At 34.8% G+C, this 27,501-nt stretch overlaps 1 protein-coding gene across 5 annotated transcripts in view; it reads left to right on the top strand.

Annotated features, from left to right (window-relative positions):
* The first annotated feature begins 358 nt into the window (after window positions 1–358).
* The window catches only part of LOC125072834, a 75,864-nt gene continuing 48,721 nt past the window's right edge, over window positions 359–27,501 (top strand). For all 5 annotated transcript variants that reach the window (XM_047683548.1, XM_047683547.1, XM_047683551.1 and 2 more), the window contains exon 1: window positions 359–637. The gene's annotated coding sequence lies outside the window, so the exon portion shown is untranslated. The remainder of the gene's footprint in view (window positions 638–27,501) is intronic.

Here is a 27,501-nt window from a genome sequence, read left to right as displayed (position 1 = left end):
AAGCCCTATTACAATTAAATAAAGCATATTTTCCCGTCAACGATACTCTCATTCATGACATAAATTGCTAAACGAAAACATACTTTACGTGTCGTGCTGTGAACTTAAATTTCTTTCGCAACTCCAAGTGATATTATTCAAGCTATAAATATCTCTATACCCCTTAGTTTAAAGCAAAAAATCGTTTAAGATTTCGAAAACTTACCTGAATAATACTGTTAAATGAAAAAGCAACTGTAGTAGCTTACGTTATTCAGTTACATACGACATTTTAATAAAATCGTATTATACCACGATTCGAAGAGAATGTAAGTCTACGATTGGTGGTTTGACTCTGAAGACACAAGACAGTCGTCCATTCGCAAAGGAAAGGTCTTGTTGTGTTGCGCATGCGCCGTGAGTGATATTAAGAATTATTATTGTGATTTCCCGCGTTTAACGAAATTCACTGTAGGAACCTCTTAAAAAGTTAAGTGAAACGAGTTTTCTTACTGTTTACGGGAATTTTCGTGTGTGGAATCTTGTCAGTGAACTGGCTGGTACTTCAAACTGCATGTTTTATTTATATTTAATCATAGATTCGATTTGAATCTTCTGTTTATAACTATTGAAGTTTTATTGGATTCCGGTTGGAGAGGTGAGTTATGATAAATAAGATTTTTATTGGCATTCTTCGGCACTTAACTTTCAAATTTATTATTTTTTCTTGTGTTTTATATTTTACTTATTAATATTAATACAAACATTATTCGGAAATGTGTATAAATTTTTTAAGAATTTGTTAAAGATTTACATTTGTAAGATAATTTAAATTTGAAAGCGTTGTGTTCTGCTTTATGTGTTCGAAATTCGAAATTTGAAATTCTGAATGTATATATTTTTTTATGTTCAAATATATGTCATATACTGAGGTACAAAAAATATTATAATAATAATAAAATATTCAAAAAAATACAACATTTTTATCGTTATTAACGTGTTAATATACAAATTATGTAAAATTACATCGTACTAGCATAATATTTTTTTTTATTAATATGACGAAGGACTTAGGCTTTTATTCCCTACTGCTTTTAAACTCAAATAACAAATAGAGGGACAGACAAAAATATTGTTTTTACGAGTATATAGGTACCCGGATTTTGTTCGATGATCTCATTAGTGTAAATATAATACTTAATTGTATAATAAGAAAATATTTTGTGTAAATAAAACACCAAGGTTAATAAAATGTTCGAAGGCGGAGGTCGTGGGTTCGGTCCCACAATTAAAATTTGAACAGACCGAGTGTCGCCCGCGGCTTTCATGCTAGACTAGTTTTTTCTACAATTGCCGGACGTAGTAATTCAAGTTATATAATTTAAGATTTACAAAGCGAAAAAGACAATGAAAATATTAACAAAATAACATTACGAAGTGTAAATACCTTAATCAATGAATGAACGTAGAAATAAATTATTTAATTTTATAAGGCAAACTTGCAGATGGGCTTAATAAGAAATCACTTTCGTCCAGCAAAACTGACTCCATAAAAAAAAACTCACCCGATTAGACATGACCCAAAATCTAAATCGATCTGGCAAAGAGCTCAAACGTAAGCAAAGATACTAGAAATAATAGTTAAACAAAAGGCACGCAGATCTATTTCACGGTTGCACTACTAGTAACCGCTTTGCTAAAATAATTATAATTTACCTAAAACATGCAGCCTGCAGGTGTTTGCCGGGTTCTGGGTGTGTCCGCATTTCCGGACTCCTGGCACAGATAATAAAATATCCTAGAAGGACTATATATAGCTATACGTGTGAGATCTACGCAATCATAAAATACTTTAATAGAACTTTGTTAATTTTTCAAATTAGACATTTATTTTACTTCCTGTTAGTATGTGTTCCCATACTACACACACAGACACACATTGGCTCGTAACAAAACAAACACAATAAACGTTTTATATTAATTATTTCGAATAATTCCGTCTTCAGAATCGAGAACCGTCAATTTATACATATATTTTTTATTTGAAAGAAAGCTGAATACATATTTAAAAGAAAGTAAAAGCATTTTGAAAAATACTAAAAATAGTACTATTAAAAAATAACTACCGTGGACGAACTGCGCTGCAAAAATATCTAAACAAAATTTTTAATGAATGTAAAAAAAGCGCGGAGTGCCTCATTAAAGCGTATGCTCGTTATTAATAAAAATGTTCGCTTTTATTTATAAAGATGAATTGCAAAATTAAAATGGACAGCAAAAAGGATAATCGCAAAAACAACTACGTATACATTCATAAATTAAAAAAGCATCTCACATAAAACAAAAAAAAACACTATACAGCCATCTGTCAATACAATATTAAGAAACCACTTAACATATTTTGATGAAATTCTACGGAGCGATAGCAACAAACAATCCTTAGCATACCTTGAATAACTCAACGGAATGTCATGAAACGACCCATTTACATGTACAATTAAGCTACAGGTTACTTTCTACCTAAATGGTAAGCCAAGGTCACATTTCATAGCTTAGAACCAGTTGTATTGTTTACATTATGTTCCCGGTACCGTCAGCAGCGTAATAGACTGGTTATGAAATAGCAAAAAGTTATCATTAATTTTTACGCTCTTATAGTTATAGAGGGTACGATTATAGTTAATTGATTAGAATGATCGTTTGTTTGTTTAAAATGAAACATCAATTATATTACTTTGTATCGGCGCTTCTGAATATTATTCAAATTCCTTTTAATGTAACTACATGCACAGGGGCATACAACTTAGTTCCCAAGGTTGGTGGTGCATTGGTGAAGCAAAGTTTGATATTTAACAATGTCTATGGATGGATATGACTATGCACTTATCGTCCATATAGACCTCTCTTGCCAGTATACTTACTTATTTTACATTTACATTAGCCGCCTGTAAATTTCCCACTGCTGGGCTAAGGCCTCCTCTCTCTTTGAGGAGAAGGTTTGGTGCTTATTTCACCACGCTGCTCCAATGCGGGTTTGTGGCATATACTTGTGGCAGAATTTCGTTGAAATTAGACACATGCAGGTTTCCTCACGATGTTTTTCTTCACCGCCGAGCACGAGATGAATTATAAACACAAATTAAGCATGTAATTCAGTGGTGCTTGCCTGGGCTTGAACCCGAAATCATCGGTTAAGATGCACGCGTTCTGACCACCGGGCCATCTCGGCTCTCGCTTACTTATTTAATGAAACAAAATCAAAAGTAAAAGTGTGACAAATTTCAAAATATCTAGATAAATTCAGGGTTGAGTAAATTAAACAAAACCATTTTTTTTATTTTTCATAAATAAAATATAATCTATGCTATATTTAACTTTTAAAGTTAATATGTACATATATTTCATCATGTTACTCACTAAAGTTATTTATAACTTTAATGATTCTGAAATGCTTTACGCGCGTTGATATCTTTATTGTGAGTTGAAACGCAAAATACGATTTGATTTCTTTTAATATATTTATAAACATTATACTTGAAAATAGTTTTTTTATCAGTCCGTATTATGCTTATAGTTATCCTGTATTTTTTTTAAGAAGTTTAGCACAAATCCGAATATTATTTATTCATGGGGGCTCATAAAAGCACTTTTGAATCGTCATGTTTGTTGAATTAACTGTAAAGATAAAACCGGCTCAAAAGTAGATTCAGATACAAGTAGATTCTACCGAGAAGAACCGGCAAGTAATCCAGTAGTTATTTAGTATTTTAATTACAATTAAATATTTAAATATCCTGCCTAGAAGACAACAAATAAGTCCACGCTTTTATTTTAATGTAATCTTATATCGAGTAATAAGGCTTATTTATCAATGTATTTTTTGACATGAGCTTTAATGAGCCAAGTTAAACATTAATGTTATATTTTATTGTAGTAACGAGTATCGTGCTCCAGGAAGGATGTATTAAGTTTGCGAAGACGGAAACTAGGTATTACTAGTTTATATATACATAGCACAAGTATTATCCTGTTTAATCTTAACTTCTATTAAAAATAGTTAATATAAACGTATACCAAACATACGAGACCACTTCTAAACACATGATTTGCAAAACATTAATAATGTATACCGGACCGCCACACACCATCAGTTATACCATCTTTATCTACTTTCATGCGAACGAAAAAAGAAACGGCACGCTGCCATTATAATTTAGTAACCGACGCGTGTGATCATGTTTTATTCATAAAAAACTATCCATAATACATATAGTTGTAGACATACATGGATATAGATATATTATATTTATCTTTAAATATTAAAAACCGCTTTATTGAATTAATAATAAAGAACACCAACAGAAGTGTATATAATAATACCACGTTTTCTGGATAGGTGTATGACTTGGTGGTAGGCCTTTGTCCAAGCTAGTCTCGGTAGGTACCACCCACTTAGATATTCTACCGCCAAACATTAAAACTTAGTATAGTCGTGTTTTGAAGGACTAGTGAGCCAGTGTAACTTCAGGGAAAGGGATAAAACATCTTAGCTCACAAGGATGATGGCGATGTTAATAATGGCTAATATTTGTATATTTGTCCATACATGGTGCTGACAACTTATGTATCATTAGGTCGCCCATTAGCCCGTGCCTTTACCTTTACTATAAAAACGTACTCCCAGTTACTGAAGATCACACAAAACGAAAAAATTCACCAGAATAGTGTTGATAACAATAATTATTTCATCAAATTTGCTAGAGTGTATTAACTAAACATTTTTTATGATTATTTGGAAGGTTAGTTAAAAAGGTAGTCCTAGATCTAAAGGGATAACATATTTTTTCCATATTAGTAATGTCAACGAACGGGAATGACTACTCACCATGAGGACTAATTACGTGGCTGTCTTCCTCCAAATATAAATCACATAAATTGTCATATAGTCAGTAAAATATTGTTTCAATTCGTGTGTTAGCGTTATTAGTTATACAGGGACTAAAAAGAAAAATTGTCAATATTCATAGTCTGCCTACACGTCTGAACTCGCTTGAAGAATTTTAATGAAGCTCGCCACATCTTACTATGGCCGAAATGTTGTCCCTTCCTCAAGGGAAGAGGACCACCAGCCCGTTAATTTGCTTTATAAATGTATACTCTATTCTTCGTGCAATAAAAAAGTTACCAGGCAATCATAAACTTAAGGTATATTTCGATGGTGCGGCTTAGAGAATAATATTCTATTAAATATGCAAAATACATAAAACTAAGAGAAATGTCTGTTTAAAGTTTTTATGTGTGGACTTTCTCTTACGTAAGTGCGTTTATATGCAAATTGTGAAGCGCCACGCCTGTGGTGACGTCACACGCTCGTAAATTATCTGCACGTATGATTTGTTATACCTGTTTTACGTGTTTTAACTTGGACAATAAATAAATTGATATAATATTTATTATAGGAAGATGGAAAAATGGTAAAAAATAATAAATACCATAATATATTTAAGATTTGGCTGGTAAATCTATTTCACGCTATCAGAATATTATCTGATAGTTGCTGTACAGTGTACACTCACGATCCAAAAGACCTATTCCGTAGTTCTGGTTGTCAATTAATAACATTACGTGATATTTGCTAGACAACACACCGTTACAAAATATACCAGCATTTTATTTTCAATGTCGAGACCTTATATTTATTGCGGCGAACCAAACGCTAGCGCGATTCAGCCCCTTCAAATACATTTTCGGTACAAACATTTAACACATTTTTTACGGTTAAACAGTTGATATATATAGGATCACGTATATTTCGAGTAAGCTTATATATTTATGCTTTTATCATGTGATAAATCATCTCAATATATTTATAATTGGTATAAATAAGAAATAACTTGTGTGTACTTGTGTACACTTTGCCAAATTAGTTGACATTGATACTGCTCCGTTGTTAAGGGTTGTGTGAAATCATATATAATATAATGTCCCTCATTAAACAGACTATCTAAGGCAAAAATGATTTTTGAAATCTGAAATGTATTTGAGATAAGCGCGCTCGTACAATGTCCACAATTTATAATACAATAAATTTACCTTAAATCTGATGAAACAGGTTTAGCGTTATTTATTTGATATCATTACTAATAAAACCCTAAAACGAATAGTCCGACAAAAGAAAAAAAATCTTTTAAGCCGCTTTTGTGAGACTTCTTAATGCTATTTATAAATTTGACACATCGCTTTCGTAAGTGTTAAATAATGACTTATGTTAATATTAACGGTATTAAATAGCTATGTTTAGAAAAGTTCCCATGAATATAAAGTTTCCAATTATACTGTCATATAAAAAAAAACATTATGATGTAATGACTGCCTCGTTGGTCTAGAGGCTAGATATAAGGCCGCAGATCCCGAGATGCTGGCTTCAAACCGCTAGTCGGGCCGATGAAGAAATATAGGATTTTTTATACAAAAAAAACTCAGTAACAGCCCGGAGTCTGGAAGTATAAAGTTTAAAGCCGTTGGTTTTGAGCTCTTCCGGTCGTAAATATAAATAAATAAATATTGGACAACATCACATACATTAGCTAAAGCACTTGTGTCATGGGAAATCAGAAGTAACGACGGTACCACAAACACCCAGACCCAAGACAACATAGAAAACTAATGAACTTTTTCTACATCGACTCAGCCGGGAATCGAGCCCGGAACCTCGGAGTGGCGTACCCATGAAAACCGGTTGTGTCGTCTAATAGAATTATGAGAGTAGGGACATAGAGTCCACCTATGTTTGATATGTCCTGCCTAGTTAGCTCGATTCCCTTGAGACACTTATTATTATTTAAACAATAATTGAAGAAGGAAAGTTTAATGAAAACATCATGAGGAAAGAGCGTCTGTCGCATAAAAATCTATTACTTATCTACTACATGCCGACCAGCATTGCTGAGCGAAGAAATAAGGTCAAAAACTTTTTCGGGAGTGAGCTCTGAGCTCAATAGAAGGACATGTTCAGGTTGCTAAGTATGTACCAACATAATTATAATATAACAATACTTATATTAAACAAAATTATATATAATAGAAAAAAAATCGTCAATAAAGTTATTCGTGGATTTAAATAATTTAAAAAACAAACTTATTTACAAATTTACGATTATTTATTTTTTGAATTTCCAAATAAAGCGTATAGCTTTGATTTTAATAATTAATTAACTTCTAATTCTCTAATACCTTAGTTTAATAAAATTTATTCAATTTTCAAATTGATCTTACATCAAAACTACGTCGATTCGATTTTGCCGACTAAATAATTTTTATGCTGACAGTTCCAAAAGTTATCGTATCAACATATCGTGTGAGCGAGACCGAAATAAATATCCGATACGCTTAAAAGAGATGGTAAGAGTTAGTAAAGTTGGCGCCATTCGTTCAGCATAATTACAAAATGACATAACAAGAGAAATTCGTAGACATGTACTCGGCGCGGCTGGTATGACAATAGTGCAACTGTTAGGAAACAACAGATCACGTACAGAGATTATACGCGTGAGACCACGCAGTTTCTCAACTAATGACTGCGCAGATATTATTTATTACGGAATTCATATTATAATTATAATATACCTTTACACATTTACAACGTTGAGTTTGATGTCTGTAAGCAATATTGTATTTTTGATATCGACGCAATTAATAAGTTTCAATCTTGAATTTAAATTTGCTTGTGTATTTTGTATTTTATGCACAATTTGTGTGAGGAAATAAAATGTTGTTATTATTTATGAAATGACGTAGCATTCAGATAGTAAAAACTTAAGTTTTAATAAATAGTGCCCAGACTTCAGAAATTGCGAAAGAAACTCTGAATAGACTTAAAAAAGAGGATTTTGGTTCTATTATATTCATTTAAAATTTTGATATGATATTTCCCATTTAAATAAAAAAACCATTAATTATGAAAAAATGACGGAGGATTTTTTTACTCAAAGTATTCAGATGTAAAACATTTATCAACTATTATTATTAGACAAATTTTATGATAATTAGTATTTTTCGTTTTGAATCGTATAGTATAGTATAATCCGTTGCACTAAAACGTTTCTTAGAACATATGTAGATAATTTGTTTCTTCAGGCAGTAAAGAGGGACAAACTCACTTCGCTGGCCTCAGGGCGTTAATAAATGGAATAAGGTTAACGAATGATGATGATGAATAACATAGTACAGATAACAATGCGATCACAAATTCGCAGATACAATTGAACGGAACTCTTAACGACTTATCTCATCCGTCTATCTAACATCAGTTCTTGTACACCTGTCCAATCATCCTGTGCGATGTACAGTTAACAAAATCTTATCTTTATATTTATTATATTATAATTATTAGTTACTCTGTCATTTAAAGGCTTCAAAGGCTACTATTTAATTAAATTATGAATAACACAGAATAGGTGTTAAAGTCGCTACATTAATTATTATAAATTAAATAACAATTAAATTGTTTAACTACGTCGGTCTGAATCATTCGATTGAATTCTACTTCAATATCGAATTTGATTTTAAATATAAACTATATTTATAGATTGCATTTGTAATCATTTTTATATTTTTGCTAAGAAACATCTATAAAATAAAGCCATTATTGAAATGTTCTGCTGACTGTACAAAGTAAATTAAAGTTGCCCGGCTATAAACTAAACAATGGACGTCTACTACAATAGCAAACGAATATTGTACGAAATACTTAATATCGTACTGTGCATAATTAAAAAAACATTTATATATTTTCTCGATTATTTCTTGGCTTGTATAACCATACAATACAAAGCCATTAATTTACCGGAATAGCACAGTAAATAATAAAAGATAAATCACAGCGTTGCATGCGCTAAGTTTGTGTTTAAAATTAAAAAGATATAGCACTTGTGAGTATATGTATGTATGAGATACTATTACGGGCTATTACTTATACTTTCTTATTTCTGGTGGTAGGATGTCAATCATCCGCCTGGCTTGTTACCACCGTACGCATGGTGAAACACTCGTGAAGTGGCTGCTTGCAGCCGCGTTTCGAGATCAGTCGGCGTACAGCCAGTGCCCGAGCGCGCATTGTCGCGATAAGTGTTGGTCCGGTGGATGTTGCTGTTGAACCAATGCTGGAGGAAAGTGTATTGACCCGCCGGTCAGGGAGACCCGTAGAAACGGTTGTTCCGCTGGCCGCCCGTGGCAGAGTACAGGGGCCCAAGCGTTCCTAACCAGCTCGCGAGGCTGCCCCACCAGGCCACGCATAATCCCGGTGTGGACCGTCGTGCCGGTTGGTGACCGGACGGTGGGGTCCCGGCGGCCACTACCGGGAGGGTTCGGGGGCCCTTCCGCCCGGCGGGTCAGTTTATTTTCTCTTCTGGCAACTTATTGGGGAAACACAGCTCCACACTTTGACCGTCCTTATCGTGGCAACGCATCGCTCGCTTCACGTCTCTTCCTCTTTTTTCCCCCTATCCATGACAGTGCATAAAAGAAATGACGGTCGTACAGCGGTGCACACCCCCACCATTCCCACGCTGTTTGAGGTTGAGTTCGTTAACATCCGTGGACTCCACGCTAACCTCAATGCTGTCCACCACCATCTCGAGACAGCACGGCCAGCAATGTTGTTTCTGACGGAGACTCAAATACTCCGTCCTGTCGATACCAGCTACCTTAATTATCCCGGCTACATGCTTGAAGAATCCTTCAAAGCGAAAGCCGGAGTATGCTTGTTCGTCAGGACGGATGTTTGTTGTCACCGTCTGCGCTGCTTGGAGGACCCTTCCTTCTCCCTGTTGGTGGTACGTGTGGACTTGGTTCGTCAGAGTCGGGTCTACGTGTGCCTCTACAGATCCCACAATGGTGACTTGGAGACAAGCCGACTATTTGACCATGTTAGTCGGGTGGCAGATGCTGCGCAAGAGCAGTTTCCTAACGCGGAACTGGTGTTTTTGGGGGACTTTAACGCTCACCATGAATCATGGTTGAAGTCCTCCAAAACTGACCATGCGGGAAGGACTGCCCATGCTTTCGCTCTCACGCATGACTTGACCCAGTTGGTTGATCAGCCCACCAGGATCCCAGACATTGACGGGCAAGCGCCTTCCCTACTGGACCTTCTGCTGACTAGCCACCCGGTGGAATATCAGGTTGAGGTTCGGGCTCCACTTGGTTCTTCGGATCACTGCCTGATATCTACCAAAGTGCCACAGGCCAAGCTGCCGCCACCAACGGTACGCAAACGTCGCATTTGGCACTATAAGTCGGCAGATTGGGACGGTTTGCGCGATTACTATGCGTCAGTCCCTTGGAAGGAGCGTTGCTTCAGTGAGAATGACCCGACAGCTAGCGCCGCTGCTATTGCTGGTGAGATCCTGTTGGGGATGGAATACTACATTCCTAACTCAGACCTCGCCAGTAAGGGTACGCGTAACCGTTGGTTCACTCGCGAATGTGCCGATGCTGTGTCTTCTAAGCAGGCGGCATATCGCGCGTGGATCAATGGCTGCGTTAGTGGGGCATCTAACATCGACTCACTGAAAGCAACCTACAATAAAACTTCCAAGTCTTGTAGGAAGGCATACACAAGAGCGGATGCACAGCGCATTGCGCGGTTTGGCCATGACCTTATTTCACATCCTAGAGGCTCCCGTAGCTTCTGGCGTCTGACCAAATCTGTGCAAAGCAATTTCTGTCAACCTTCGCTGCCACCGCTCAGGTATCCGGACGGATCGCTAGCTCACAGTCCGCAGGAGAAAGCTGATCTTCTGGCAAAACTCTTTGCGGATAATTCCGTAATCAATGATTGTAGTGCGCTGCCACCAACAATTCCATCATGTGGCTACACGATGCCTGACATCAAAATCAGGCAACGTGATGTACGTGCAGAGCTACAATCACTTGATGTGCGGAAAGCTAGCGGTCCCGATGGAATACCAGCCATAGTGCTGATGAAGTGTGCAGCGGAGCTGTCTCCTGTGTTAACGCGCCTGTTCCAGCTGTCTCTTTCTACAGGATGTGTGCCGGATTCTTGGAGAGAGGCTAATGTGCAAGCGGTTCCCAAAAAAGGGGATCGATCTGACCCGGCAAATTATCGGCCAATAGCTATCACCTCAGTTCTTTGTAAGGTGATGGAACGGATCTTAAACAACCAACTGATCCATTACCTAGAAGATCACTGTCTAATTAATGATCGTCAGTACGGGTTTCGACCAAAACGGTCCACAGGTGATCTTCTAGCGTACGTAACACACCTCTGGGGTGAAGCTATCGATAAGCGTGGAGAGTCGTTGGCCGTCAGCCTCGATATCTCCAAGGCTTTCGACAGAGTCTGGCACAGAAGTCTTCTCTCCAAGCTGCCGGCATACGGTCTGCCGGTTCAGCTCTGCACCTGGATTGCTAGCTTCCTACACAAGCGCAGCCTTCGCGTTCTAGTTGATGGTTGCGCTTCAAAATCCCATGTAGTGAATGCTGGAGTCCCCCAGGGGTCTGTGATATCCCCCACGCTCTTTCTTCTGCATATCAATGATATGCTCTCTCTCGGGAACATACATTGCTATGCAGATGACAGTACAGTGCACGGGGGATACCACGGACGCGCAGCGGCTGGACGGGCGGAAACTGAGGAGAGACGGAGGGATCTTGTTGTTGAGCTCGATAGGACGTTAGGACTCATCGCCAAATGGGGCTCTGACAATCTTGTTGAGTTTAACGCCAAGAAAACACAGGTGTGCGCTCTCACAGCGAAAAAGTCACCATTTTCCCCTCCTCCTTCCCTCTGTGGCACCACGCTGGAGATACATAGCAAAGTCGCCATACTGGGAATCGACGTTCGGTGCGACCTCAATCCAAAGGATCACATCGAGGCTGTTATAAAAACAGCCTCACGTAAACTCGGAGTCCTGAACAAGGTGCGGCGTTTTTTCACGCCTGCTCAACTGCTCCTGCTGTATAAAACACAGGTACGGTCCTGCGTTGAATATTGCTCGCACCTCTGGGATGGCTCCGCTAAGTACCTACTGGAGGCCTTGGATCGGTTGCAGCGACGTGCGGTTCGCATTATTGGCGATGTAAAGGTCACCAACACCCTCGAGCCTTTACAATTGCGTCGAGAGATAGCGGCACTCAGCGCTTTCTATCGAATGTGTCACGGCGAGTGCTCAGAGGAACTATTCTCCCTTATTCCTGCTTCCCCTTTCCTTCACAAGTCCACGCGTGCTGGTTCTCGATGTCACCGCCTAACTGTGACATCAATTCCATCGCGTACAAAGAAATTTGGCAACTCTTTTCTTTGTCGCACTTCCAAAACATGGAATTCTTTACCAGCGCACGTATTCCCCTCCTCTTATGACCTGGGTTCCTTCAAGCGAGGCGTGAAGAGGCATCTAGCGGGCCGGCAAGGCGGGGGCGGCTAGAGCAGATCACCTTTCCCAACTGCACTAGCCGTCGTCGCGTTTGGACTCTACTACCACTTACCATCAGGTGGAGCAGAGTCATTTGCCCTCCCGGGCAATAAAAAAAAAAAAAAAAATACTTTGATTTACGCGTTTGTTTTTTTTATAAACTCCTACGATATAATTACTAAAAGACTTTACGAGCGGCTTCACATCCTTGGCTATTTGCGGGATGATAAATAACTTATCTAAGGGAAATGAATTATGAGTAATGAAATTGCGCCTAACATAAATGCTTAATTAACAATCTATTTATCACAATTTGTTGTGAAGCTGGTAAGCTGGTTGTTAGGAATGCGGATTCTACAATGCGTTAGAAATTTACGACGCTCCTAGCGTTTGATTTTAATTGATATAATAATTGCAAACAAACTAGTCATCTTAAAGATCTATAAACATGTAGTCAATTCTAACAAGATTCAAAAACAAATAAAAAATATTTGACATCGATTTGACGCGATGTCATTGGTCGAGAGCTTGAATAATCTATGATATTCCTTACGGATTCTCGAAAAAATGGCGTCTTGAACGTCAACGAAGCTGTTATCGAAACTTCGTAAGTAAAATAATGACGTATTAATCAAGAACTGTAGTAGTAGCTATTAGCAAATCGCATGAAATACTTATATGTAAGATTTATATATCTTTATTTCTTCTTCAATTGGAATAAGCCTATAATATCGTCATTATAAGAGGTATTATAACTATACACCCACAGACTCACATACACAAACACACATACAACACATAATTACCTAAGATTAAACTGATACAACTTGTAAACGATGTTCCGTTTGCTTATATCTATATAATGATATACAACCTACTTGTGCTATCAATTTATTATTTTCAATTAGGAGAGGATGGCTGACCATCTTTAAAACAATTATTTTATAATCTAGCTAGGATGACTATACTGAACTCTAAATTATATCTTTACGTATTACATGAGTTGTTTCTTGTCGACAGTAAGTAAATGTATAAACACCTATGTAAAATAAATAAAATTATAATTTTAATTATTAACCTTTTCTTACATTGTATTTATCATTACCTACCTGTCCTTTTTACGCATTCTAAGTCACACTAGATTTTAAAATATGCAGCTGAAGTCGAGCGTGGAAATTAGTAAATAGGTATATATGTTTTAAATGATCTCGAATCAAACGTCGCGCAGAAGGCTTTGTATTACGAAAGGAATGATCGTCGTGACGGTATTAGTATCAAATCACCGAAGTAAAGGGATCGGACCATCAGTGGAATTTTTGACTTAATTTAAGTTTCAAGGTCGTTCCGTTTCTAAGATTATTGCTTTAATGTAATTTATAATGAATTATTAATATTACACAATCTCGGTCAAAGTCACTCCGAGATAAAATTACTCAGCGGTTTCCTCAATACGAATGTGTTCTGTAAGAAACTGGATCTGTATTTTTAATTATATATATTTTCCTTAATATGTTTCCACATAAATTCGATTCGGTTTTATTGCTATCCGTTTTACCTATTTCCTTTTAAAATGTCACGAAATAAAGTCAAAATAATAATAATTATAATTTAGTAGTTTTGTATGTTAATAAAGAGCCGAGATCCGAGGTGGACCGCTGACGAACCGTGAATCTTTACTAATCTTAAGTGTTACTAAATTTTCATTATCTTCATTTGGGCTTATATATTATATATATCCAATAGCGATACATAAAATAATGAAGTCATCTCAAAATTTCAAGTCCCTGTTTTATAGTCCCAAGCACCAATTGGGAAGGCTTTGTGTCTTATATTCTAACAGTATTAATTAGTATTGTTTTGTTTTGAATAGTAAGAAACACAAGCCCCCAAGGTTGGTAGGCATTGGAAATGTAAGGAATAGTTGGTAGCCAAATTCCATCGGAAAAAAATATTATTCGAAATTAGTTTTTAATAAAAATAACTTTAAAAACGTACGGCATAAAATTAAGATCTAATATGAGCATTCTTGGATAAGAAATAGTTTGATCTTTCCGCAAACCACTGACTTTTCACACGCTGAATGTTCTTAATATTACGATTAATTATTAAATATTTTAGTTTCACTTAAGTGAAAATCACACATCATGTAACTTGGTATCGACGCGTCCTTTCCATGACGCTGGGAACCGTACTCTACCAAAATTATTTTTAATTTCACCCTCCTCCTCTCCTGTCAACAATCGCCCATGATTTGTTAAAATTGTAAAAAAATAATGTTCATCGATATGGCTGGTGCTGGCCCACTCCTGGGTTAAAGCCTCCATTTGAGGAGAAGATTTGGAGCTAATTCCATCACGTTCTACGTTGGTTGGTGGATTAAGTTTCCTCGCGATGTTTTTCTTCACTTCACAATGAATTATAAACACAAATGAATTATATATAAATTCAGAGGTTCTTGCCAGGGTTTGAACCCACAATCATTATAATTTGTACCTAAATAATTATTACACTATTAACGAAATTTAAACAGTTTTTATTTTGCTTCTCAATCTTTAAATTTGTTTGTAAATAGCATCCAATACTTTACGGTTTGTAAAATAAATATGAACAGGTGTCGTGCGATTATCACACGACTTATAAGCGGTTAGTCATAGCAAATATTACTAAAAGAATATTTATAGACATTATATCAACAATATACCGTGAATTATTAATATAATATCTTAGTAATAGTACTGCTAATTTATTTCGCATGTAGATTTGACAGCGGGCTTCTAAGGTTAAGGTTGTGTAGACTAAAACGTAAACAATTCAATCAAAATAGTTTATGATTGAGCAAGACAGACACCGATTATGTCAATATTATTTCTACATTCCATATGTATATATCTTATATGTCATGTAGAATTAAATTAAATTAGGGATTAGTAAGCAGAAGTGGCAGTGGGCCGGCGATATTTGTCACGGAACCGATAACCGTTGGGGAAAACGTGTTCTAGAGTGGAGAGTCTCCACGTTTGCCGAGACGCGGTCTCCACTGGAGACCGCGTCTCGGCAAACGTACACGTCCTCAGGCACGGTGGAGTGACGATTTGCGCAAGACGGCTAGCAGTTGGATGCGAGTTGGCGAAGAGAGATTACAGTGAAGAATTAAATTGTGTAGCCGGGGCAGTTTGCTAGTAACAATACTACCTACTACTGTTATTGGTAATGTTTTATGCTAATGTCATAACAGTTGATTATACTGGTCATTAGTCAATATGTGTTTTATTATAGTTCAAATTTAATTAAATAAAAAAAAAATAACGACGATTCCTCAATTTATGTGATGAAAAACAATCTTATTAAAATCAAATGTTATTTAAAATTATTCAAACATAATTGACGTAATTAATGTCGAGATCTATATAATATATGCATCATATTAAATGTATAATACAGACGTCAATAAATATAAAAGCATTATTATTTATATAAAGCCGAGATGGCCCAGTGGTTAGAACGCGTGCATCTTAACCGATGATATCGGGTTCAAACCCAGGCAGGCACCACTGAATTTTCATGTGCTTAATTTGTGTTCATAATTCATCTCGTGCTCGGCGATGAAAGAAAACACCGTGAGAAAACCTGCATGCGTCTAATTTCAACGAAATTCTGCCACATGTGTATTCCGCCAAATCGCATTGGAGCAGCGTGGTGGAATATGCTCCAAACCTTCTCAAAGGGAGAGGAGGCCTTAGCCCAGCAGTGAGAAATTTACAGGCTGTTAATGTGACACAAGATGTGAAGATAAACGTATAACACCAAGACACTTTGCAGAGTCAATAAATCCTTCCTGGGGCAAGGTATTTCATGTCTTCATAAATTCCTCGGATATTTTTTATTCCGCTAAATAATAAATTATATACAACGAAATAATTTATAAATAAAACAGACTGCTCGTTATAATTTATAGAAGATAAAAAGCGTGGTGTGCATTTGTTTGATTTTCGCGCAGGAGATCATCAGCACGTATTTTTAAATAAATTTTATTGTCAAACCTGTTATTAAATAGAAAGACAAACTACTTAGCGGTTCTCTTCGATATAATCTACATTTCGAACTAATGTTAACTTTACATTTAAAATAATATTTAAAAAATTATAATTCCAGTACTTATTAGCCTACCTGTATAAAGAATATTTTATTTTTAACCTACCAAAACAAAAATTAAGGTAAAGCTGTTCAGACGACGCGTTTATACAATATATTATTTTTAAATATAAAAAAAACAAACGAATCATCAGAAAACCTTAATCTTACATTAAAGCGCTTAAGATTGTGTTTAATCGCTGTAAAATCTCATGTGTAAAGCGAAGCGAGAAGTGACGCAACACGTTGGTATGCGCAGTAAACTGGTCCGCGTGTGGCGTACAGTACGTTCCATATACAAACATGATTTTTAAATAAACATTAGTGTGTACAATCATTAAAATTAAATCTTAAATAGGATCTGAAACGGATTTCCTATATAAAAAAAAAGATATGTCATTTTCAACCAAAAAGTTTTTATTCGATTTACTTTTTTATGTTTAATAAATATCTATTGTTAATTTCCAAGCAGTGTTATTGCAAGCACTAATTATTTACGGCACCATTCAATTAAATAGAAATAGAACAATTTTATAACCGCAAATATGAATGACAAAAATAAAAAAAAACTTAATTTTTTATTATTTATTTAATAATATTAAATTATACATTTCCTGGAACAGTTTTCTCAATTTATCCAACAATGTCGAAATGTTAGAATGTTGTTATACCGTTGTCCATTTACAAGAAAAAAAAAAACTCGTCGGACGGCTATTAATGGTCTGGTTTTTATTGCGAATTGGCAAAGCTATGAAGAATGTAAGCGAAAGGATTTGATATTCATTTTATATGTTGGTTAATCTAATGCTTTATATATTTTTTACTTTTGAATAAAATATTAATGCACCGACATATTGCAATGTTTCTCTACATAAAGGCTATATAAGGCTTTTACAAGCACTTTTGAATCGTCATTTAACAACTATTTAAGGGGACTACATGAGCTAAATGCAAGTTTTATAATGCAAAAAAGTATATGATCCAATGCAGTAAACCAAATGAAAAAAATATATGATAATCTTCAGGACACATGCTAAGTATTTGTTATTTTGAAAACATGATATAATTAATTTGGTACGATAGAAAAAAATCACAAAGTTACCTCTAAAAAGATCTTTTAATCAATAATAACTATACTTATATACGTTCCATAATTCTGGTTTTTTGTCAGATTATTCTACAAGCAATATACTATTTAACCTGGGTGTCACTTTTTTAGTAAAATCAATAGATTTTTTTTAAATCCGATATTCTTATTTTCGAACAAAATGCGTACGCATGTGTGCGTAAACGCCGTGTACAGACAATGCCGGCCGAGGCCTGATGCTATACAGACGTGTCGATCTTTTCGCCGCATCATTCATTACGTTACGAGATATTTTTTTGTAATTTTAATTGTAAATTCATTGTTTCATGTTTTCTTATAATAAATTTTATTCTTTCTTGTAAATAAATATATTAAGTTAAAATAGTGTAGTAGTAATTAGGCATTTGTTTTTTTATTATATTATTTGTTATAAATTTTAATTATGTAAATATGGGAAATAAAGTGAAACGCGTGAGGAAAACTAAAAAACGTTTTTATAAATCAAGCGCCGAACATACATATGAACGATATTAAAAGGTAAGAGTATTTAATTAGTAAACATATTTTTTTTTTATAAATTATGAATATTGAAAACATCTATTAGAAAAATGTGCAATCAGTTCACATATTATCAGATTTTTCGAGCCATTCTTAATAATTACGATAGAGTATTTGGTCAAAGGAAGGAAAACATCAATTGACTTTCATGGGGATCAAGTGACTACATTCGATCCCCATGAACTCGAAGCATTTTTTTTTCATTATAACTACTATGACATATTAAGATACATATTTTTTAAATACATAATTTTATAATTAATAAAAATGTAATTACTAACATATATTTATTTTTTACAGAATAAAGAAAGTCGAAAACAATAACACGGAAGCTATTTATATTGCGTAAGAGTTTAATTTTATCGATTGTTTATAATAAGAATTAAAGTTATGTATGAACTAATTTTAATAATAATAAAAAAAAGTAAAGTCGTAACAAAAAAAATGTAATTGTTGTGAACCAGAGAACTAGAATATTTAGAAGTGTCATTTGTACGTAATTCATAAATTTAAATTTTTTTGTAACGTCCGCCATATTGGATTGAATATAGCAGCAATTCATAAATCGTGCATTGTCATCGAGATTAAATATGTGAGCCAACTTTCAGCTGAAAGTGGGTGTAATATTTATTCCAAGATTCCAGGACATATGTAATAACATTAATACATACAAGTGAAATTAAATAAAAAAATATAGAAAAAAATTAACACTAAATTTTTTTTTTTGTAATACTAAATATAAATAAAAATATTTTAAGTTTAATTAAATCAGTTTTATTTTTTAATCATTTTCGAATAACAGTCAAAAGCAATACAAATTATTCTAATATCCTATCTATTTTTATGAGATTTATGATTAAACCTATTATGATTAACCTTTCATTCATCAATGATTCAACCAAATCGAATTGACAACATTTTTTTCTAGTAAATATTTAGATTTTTTTTTTTTAATTGAATATATATTTTTTCTTTATGAACCAATATTAATAAAACAAACAAATACTACGCTATATGTTACCCCACGGTCACTACACTACAGATTTCGAACACTTACGATTTTATTATATAAATAGATCATTAAACTTTTATAAAATGTTAAAAATTGGTATGTTTCAATATTTAGTATAAGAACTAATTGTGGTATAATAATATAATTAATAGAAAAAAAAAGGTTAAAACTAACTGTCTATTTTATTGTATACAAAATATAAATAAAAATATTGTAAGTTTAATTGAATCAGTTTTATTTTATAATCATTTGTTAAATAACATCGAAAGAAATAAAAATAATTCTGTTGTCCTATCTATTTTTTATGAGATTTATGATTGATCTTACGTCGCTCGGTTTGACGCCATCTATTAGAATATTTGGGCGTAATCTCGTTACCTCGCTTAACCCTTAGTACACGGGCTTGCCGTTTTTGTCGATTTTGTAAGTGTGTGCGTGTGATTCTCAAGGGCACTTAGCTCTTGTAGTCCTCTTAAAGTAAAGATACCACCGGATCGGAATGTAGATTCTACCGAGAAGAACCGGCAAGAAACTCAGTAGTTACTCTTTCTCAACATCTAAAATATATATATATGTTTTGGTCATGAGATTGTTCGTCTAGTGCCTGGCTTACAAGGATGCCGTTCCTGAGGTTTAGAGTTTAAAGCCCGGGTCGTCAGTGGTGAGTCAGTCAGATTTTCTCTCATATGCATCCTCTGAAATAGCCTGGTATTTAGAATTTAACTTTAAAAAGCAACAAGGCTCTTTTTCTGATCCATCTCTGGTCAAAATGAATTGTAATTACTTAAAAACTATTTTTAGGGTGGGGCACTCCAAGGTGGGGTATGAAAAACAAAAACCAATTTTAAGACTTATATCTTAAACGATATTTTTTAAGAGTGTGTGGAAGTAACTACTGAGTTTCTTGTAGCTGGTTCATCTCTGTAGAATCTCCTTTCAGAACCGATGGTGTCTTTACATTTAATTGAGCACTGTAGCATGACGATACAAAAGTGCTTTTATTATCCCACTTGAATAAAGACATATAAGATATATAAATATAGTATTTAGTACATATTACATCAATGAACTTTTTATTCAATGCAACGCCACACCGGGACCATTGTCCGTCTAGCTTCACCACTTCTACTTCGGCACAGAATAGTCGCAACAGAGCAATCAAGAACGGAGACGGAATCTATATTGTTATGTAAATATTTATTCATTCGCATACTATAAAGGAAATCATTAGCTTGCAATAATATCAGACTATTGTGATTGTCGTGTTGTAATAGTGAGGTATGTTTAATGAGTATTAGATGTATACAAAGCGATTCTGATTGAAAATAACCATTCAAATAACGCCTACAGATTATTACACTAATATTATATGACGTGAATGGAATGTTTAAATTAATTATTTTTATAAATAGAGAACCGAGCCCAGGTGAAATAAATTGATTTTAAAAAATTTAAGAGTTCGATACGGATTGAATTGCAGTGGTGTTTATGCATGATAGGGGAAATACGGACATGAGGTAGGTATAATATTTACCATTAGAACCGTATTTAGAGGAGGGCACGGGTACATGTACAGTATAATATACTGTTGTGTAGTGTAGTTTAAAAAAAACATGTGTTCCATTAAAGAGGAAAAAACGTGCACATTCATAAAAAGATATATATATATATATACACAATTACAATATATAATGAAACGATTGCCCCCCATTAAATTAATTAATTATTGTCAACACAGATATATGGATGGTATTAAAAAAAATCTACGTGATTTCTTCTTCATCTTTGGTGTTTGTTTTCGTATCGATAGTAGATTTTTGACCATAAGCGAGTCGATGGTTCCACACGGATCTGAATCCAAACTTAAAATCCACTTGTACTCGAATATCTAGACTAGTCCTAAATAACACTGTTTAATCAGCCCCTAACTGCGCATAAATGATATTATATCCTGTATCATATTAATTACGTTATAGAAGTCAACAGGTATGTCTGTAGTCGTGTGAATTATTTACTGATTAAATTTCCGTTGAATGTAATTCAATGTGGCGAATAAACGAATAATTACATTAGTCGTATTTATTAGCACAGTTTTAATGTTAGGAATCTTATTGTTATTGAACTGCCTTATTGACCTAGTGGGGGTACCCAAGCTTTGTAAGATGCTGGAGTCCAATATCCTGCATTAAAATCCCAGAAAAATCCTCAGTAGCAGCACTCATAGGGATGCACGATACAGCCATTGGTCCTGCGATTGAACTCTCTCCTGTCTAATGTGCCATCCTATCGGATTATCATAAGTGATAAATGGAGTATGTACTTTCGTTTGTTCATATACTATGTTATGTTCTGCTTAAGAAAACTCACTGTAGCCAAATTTCCAGACGGAACCGGTTTTAAATTTAAAAAGTGTTCGTAAAAGTTCTTCAATAAAATATGTTTAGATTATACTAAGTAAACTGGATCAATCCGGTTTAACTTACGTTTTTCATCAAGGAATTCCTATTAAAATGTAACGGACGCGATATAACGTCGTTGTATGATAGAAACTGCTGTCTTACTGATTCACGTCGAACATTCCTCTATAAATAACGTACGAGTAACTGGAATAATTATCAAGAATGTGTTTTTTATGATAAATATTAGTTGGATAGATTAAAATACGATTGATGGTAATTGGTCGACCTCGCGCAAAGGCACTGCAAGAAATATTAGCCATTAATTACACCGTCAATAAGCCGCCAGTCATGGGATTTAAGATGTCATGTACCTGTTATTACCTTGCTCACTCACCATTCCACCCCAAGGAAAAACACTACTACATTTTAAACCTAAAATCAAAGACCTTATTCACAATAAGTGATTTTTTTTATGATATCGGTAAGCGGACGAGCAAATGAGCCACCTGATGGTAAGTGGTCACCACCGCCCGTGGCTCACTCACCCTTCAAACTAGAACACAACAATACTAGTATTTTTGTTTGGTGGTAGAATATCTGATGAGTGGGTTACCCAGACGGGCTTGCACAGAGCCCTACCTCCAAGAAATGAATTGAAGTTATGGAAAACGCTATTAGTTCTTTTATTAATATAATATAAAACGTTGTATAATACACTCTGTTACAAAAATATTATCGGTTTTTTATAGTCATACATATGAACTGCCGGTAAAGCTTGAATTTGAATAATAATACTTTACAAAAACAAATAGAATCAAGCGTATAGTAAGACGCGTATGTAACAGTAATAAATCGTTTCCGGAGATGAGTGGGTGGTTCCTAATCACGTGCGAACAAAGGGCTACCACCGAGCGCCGCTTGAATGATTAAAGACATTGCAACTGGCCTCTTGCAGGTTTGAGATTCGTCACATTAGGCATCATTTATTTTATTATTTATAGCATTTAATATCTAAAGAATGGAATTCCAAATGTGGCGAAACGACAAAGAGTTTTTAAGCTGAAGTGACAGGGGGATGGTCACATATGTCGCAAAACGGACAACCGCGAGTAGACGTGTGCTGCAGTGGAGACGACGACTTGGCGAGCGTACCGTAGGATGCCCTTAAGCTCGAGTCAGAGGCGAGCCATTAGGGAGACCTATGTCCAGCACTGGACGAGTATGGGATGGTGATGATGGGGATGATGATAGCGTTCAATTGTTATTTTTTAAGTTCTTCATATCGAAACGCAAGAATACTAAGTACTACTGTTTGGTAGCATATTTGATGACTGTCAAAAACTGAAAAACGCTCAAGGATCGATCGATTTTCAGTGATAGTCGTTTGATTATTATTTAATTATAAACAAACTAGCTGTAAAATGTGTTTATAATTATTTATAATAACAATTATTATTATTATAAATGGAAGTCAAAGCAAAAAATTCAAAAATGTTAAAACTCATGTCTATGAGTCATAAAATGAAAATTTACGACGAAAATCGACAAAAAAATTTAGTGTACAGACAAACTACAGATTTATATAGTAGTATAGAGATATTTAACATTCGGTTTTTCACTTTACAAAAAAAGTCTAGAATTCCTCAACTATAGAGTTCATCTTATTTTTTTTATTTGTTATGTATATCTATACGATTACTATAAAGAGGTAGAATTGATATGTCAGTACGTAGGAGGTAATCTCCAGAACAAATGTTCAAATTCTACAAAAAAAAAAACTGCTAGAAAACTATACTATTCCTGAGTACTATATATACTATAGGGGTATAAGTTATATTTATATCATATAATTTCTTTTATTAATAAATTGCATCTATACGAAGCAAAAAAATAATAATATGAAAGCATATTATGTTATTACCAAAATCCTAAAAGTTATGTCTCATTCAATTCTCTATGTCGTAATAACAATACCCTAATATGCATTAGAATTAACTAAGCTGCCCGTAGGTACCAATCATGTTATTATTGCAAGGACTTTGATTATAAGTTAATCCGATACTACGTAGATAACTTACTTAATTATGTCGTGATTTCTCCTAACTCGCCTTCAAGTTATTTATTCCTTGACACGCGGCCTACTTTATATATGGCTATTACCACATATTAGCGTTGCTCGGAACGTGCTCGCCATCTTCGATACGAGATACGGTGACCACGCTTTTCAAACGACACGGTAACTCAATCAATAGACATGATTAAATTTAACACGTGTATTTTTTTAAATTAAGATTAAGAATCGTGAATATATTTGTACATATGAATATGTTCAGACCTGATTTATTTTTATTTTATATTTAAATACGAGTTACCTGAAGCGAATTCGTCCGGGCTTAACAAGAATTTTATTTACTTCCCAATCGCAACGCCATCTATCGGGTCTAATCTAAATCTATATATAAAAGATAAAAGTAACACAAAAAAAATGTTTGAGTCATTTACTTGGTGGTAGGTAGGGCTTTGTGCAAGTCTGGATAGGTACCACCCACTCATCAGCTATTCTGCCGCCAAGCAGCAATACTTGGTAATATTTTATTCCGGTTTGAAGAATGAGTGAGCCAGTGTAACTATAGGCACAAGGAACATAACATCTTAGTTCCTAAGGTTCGAGGCGCATTGGGGAAGTAAGGGATGGTAATTACAGAAATAATTGCAAACAGCGCCAATGTCTATGGGCGGTGGTGACCACTTACCATCAGGTGGCCCAGTTGCCGGCCCGCCTACTTATTACATATAAAATAAGAAAATCCGTATGTTTTCCTCAACTTTTCAACACTACTAATACAATAAACTTAAACTACAAGTTAAAAAAAAACATCATTACATAGTATAAAACAAAGTCGCTTAAGACATTCTGTAGTATATTTAGTATCAGCGTTGCACCCGTGCGAAGCCGGGCCGGGTCGCTAGTTGATAAAAAAGTCTAATTACTCAATTATATAGATAAATAATATAGTGTGGAGTTACCAGTTGTTTAATAATCATTTAATTGTGATTAATTAACTATGTTGTGAAAAAGTGTGACCATGTTCTAGGTTTCACGACGGTCCTTGTTCTCTACATGTGGAACCGGTGGCTTTTCATTGAAATTAAATTCTGTTTATGCTTGTTGACTTCCAGGTTCGCCGGTTTATTGACTTTGCGGAGTCGCAAACGCCAAGTTTCCGATTCCTCAACATCAATGATTCTTGGGGCAAGATATCCGCTTCTATAATAAAATTCCGCAGACATTTTTAACTTTGCCGTTTCATAGATACAAGTCAATTGTAAAAAATACATTGGTAAAGAGGGCATATTATTCAATACAAGATTATATTGATGAAAAAAAGCGTAGAGTTAATGCTTGTTGACTTCCAGGCAGGAGGCATAACATACATATATAATTGTGACTGTATTTTAGATGTTGCAAAAGAGTAACTACTGAGTTTCTTGCCGGTTCTTCTCGGTAGAATCTACATTCCGAACCGGTGGTAGCTTTACTTTAAAAAGTTTCTTAAATGACGATTCAAAAGTGCTTGTAAAAGCCTACTTGAATAAAGTATATTTTGATTTTGTTAAAATAAGTTGAATAATGAGACTTCAATTGATAAGTATCCTGCGCAGATTCAGAGGTCATCCCATGCTATTAGGGTTTTCTGTCCAGAAATTCTTAGTAGCAGCTCGAAGTTGGGAAATTGGCAGTGCGACTGTACGCAGATGCCATTCTCAAGGAAACGCCATCTGCGTAGAAGATATAGTTTTGGCAGTGTCTGCGCAAATAGGTGTATACTTTATTATTCTCATTTTAAGAGCCATTTGAGTGACTATTTTGCTCCTGTAGGTTACACAAATATTCTTATCTTTACATTAATTATACTATATTATCTAGTTTTGCTTATTTATATTATGTTTATCTATAAATTTCTGCATCTTCACCTAGCAGCCTGTAAATTTCCCACTGCTGGGCTAAGGCCTCCTCTCCCTTTGAGGAGAAGGTGTAGATCATATTCAACCACGCTGCTCCAATGCGGCTTGGTTTCCACCAAGCCGCATTGGCATACACATGTGGCAGAATTTCATAGAAATTAGACACATGCAGGTTTCCTCACGATGTTTTTCATCACCGCCGAGCACGAGATGAATTATAAACACAAATTAAGCACGTGGTGCCTGCCTACCCGAACCCGAAATCATCAGTTAAGATGCACGCGTTCTAACCACTGGGCCATCTCGGCTCAAATTCCCTTTGATATATCTATTAAGATAAATATTACATATTCCCATTGATATATCTGTTAATTGTGATAGAAGAGGTTACGAACACACTCCATTTTAAATGTGGGATCTTACTATTCCCTCACTCTCTAATTTGATCGAACAGCAATCTCACAAATGGAGAGTTCGTTATTGTGTTTTAAAGAACTCATGTAAGAACAAACACACTAAATTAAAACGTTGTCTGATAAGTTTGTCTGGGTTTGTTGTTTGGGTTAATTTTATTGTATAGAAAAGGATAAATAAAATAAGTATGATATAAGTAAGTCCAGTCTCCAATTTCTCTATGGGATAACGTAGTAGGTAACTGTTTTATTATCCGGCCCACGGTTTGAAAATATGACCTCGAGTTCTGCGTCTTTATAAGCTAGGCACTAGACCAACTAGTTAAGTGAACACATATTACATAACAGAGCTGTTAAAGTATGCCATCATTGCTCATTATTTACAAGTAAAGCTGGCTCTTCATAAAATGCGTTCACGCGTATAAAGGTATAGATTTTTGATTAGTGCAATAAACGATACATACCCGCGCTACATTGACAGGATAGGTTCAATGACGTAAACGTGTGACAGGCGCGGGGTATTCCTATAAATAGGCTACGTAATGTGAAAATGATTTCTTAAAATTTCAAAAGTCAGTCCGTAAATTCCCAATGCTGGCCTCCTCTTCTTTTAGGAAAAGGATTGAAGTTTATTCCACCACGCTACTGCAATGCGTACTGGTTTCCTCACTATGTTTTCCTTCACTGCTGAGCACGAGATGAATTATAAACACAAATTAAGTATTTATTATTGAAAATTAAATGGTGCTTGCCTGTTTTAGAATCCCCAATCAACGGTTAAGATACACGTGTTCTAAACACTAGGTCTCATCTCAATCTCATGGATATTTACTCTTGATATTAACGAATTCAAACTAACACGCTCTCCAGATTTATAAAATATTAGTGTAGATGGAAGATTACCTTAAAATTACGATTCGCAGTATTTATTTATATCCCGGAGTGTAATATATATTATATCCCATAGTGAGAAGCCGGCTTCAGCTAAGTTACCCACACGATCGCAATGACCTTGTACGTCCAACGATGTTCTCATCACTACAATATCCATAGCTCGTGTGCTCGTGCGTTGAGCTACAAGTTTTTATACCACATAATTTATGTTCTTCAATATATCATAGAACTCCAATGGTGTAATATACCTTTAGTTCTTTTTTTCATGGTTTCTTTTGAGCGTCGTGTTTTTTATAAAAAAAAAAAATATAGTGACTTTAATATTTCGTTGATTGTTAGCAGTTGATCAATTGGGTTTTAAATTATAATTATAAATGTTTAACTTGGTTAATTGACAGATTTTCAGAACATTGCGAGGAAACATTCATATCATAGAAGAAATTTTGCCAATTAGTGTCGATTCTATACACCAAAACATTAGAGCAGCGTGTTAGAATACGCTCTTCAACTTCTAGTAAAGAGGTGCTGCCTCTGCACAACTGAGGACCACACCTACGTTAAAATTTACTAGTTACTTTACCTAATCGATTCCAATTAAATCTATCTAAACTTTTATATTTATTTACAA

The sequence above is a fragment of the Vanessa atalanta genome, chromosome 22 (assembly GCF_905147765.1).
Source record: "Vanessa atalanta chromosome 22, ilVanAtal1.2, whole genome shotgun sequence".
NCBI classification, from domain to species: domain Eukaryota; kingdom Metazoa; phylum Arthropoda; class Insecta; order Lepidoptera; family Nymphalidae; genus Vanessa; species Vanessa atalanta.
The sequence above is the reverse complement of the archived record's forward strand: the minus strand, read 5'-3'. Positions and strand labels throughout refer to the sequence as shown.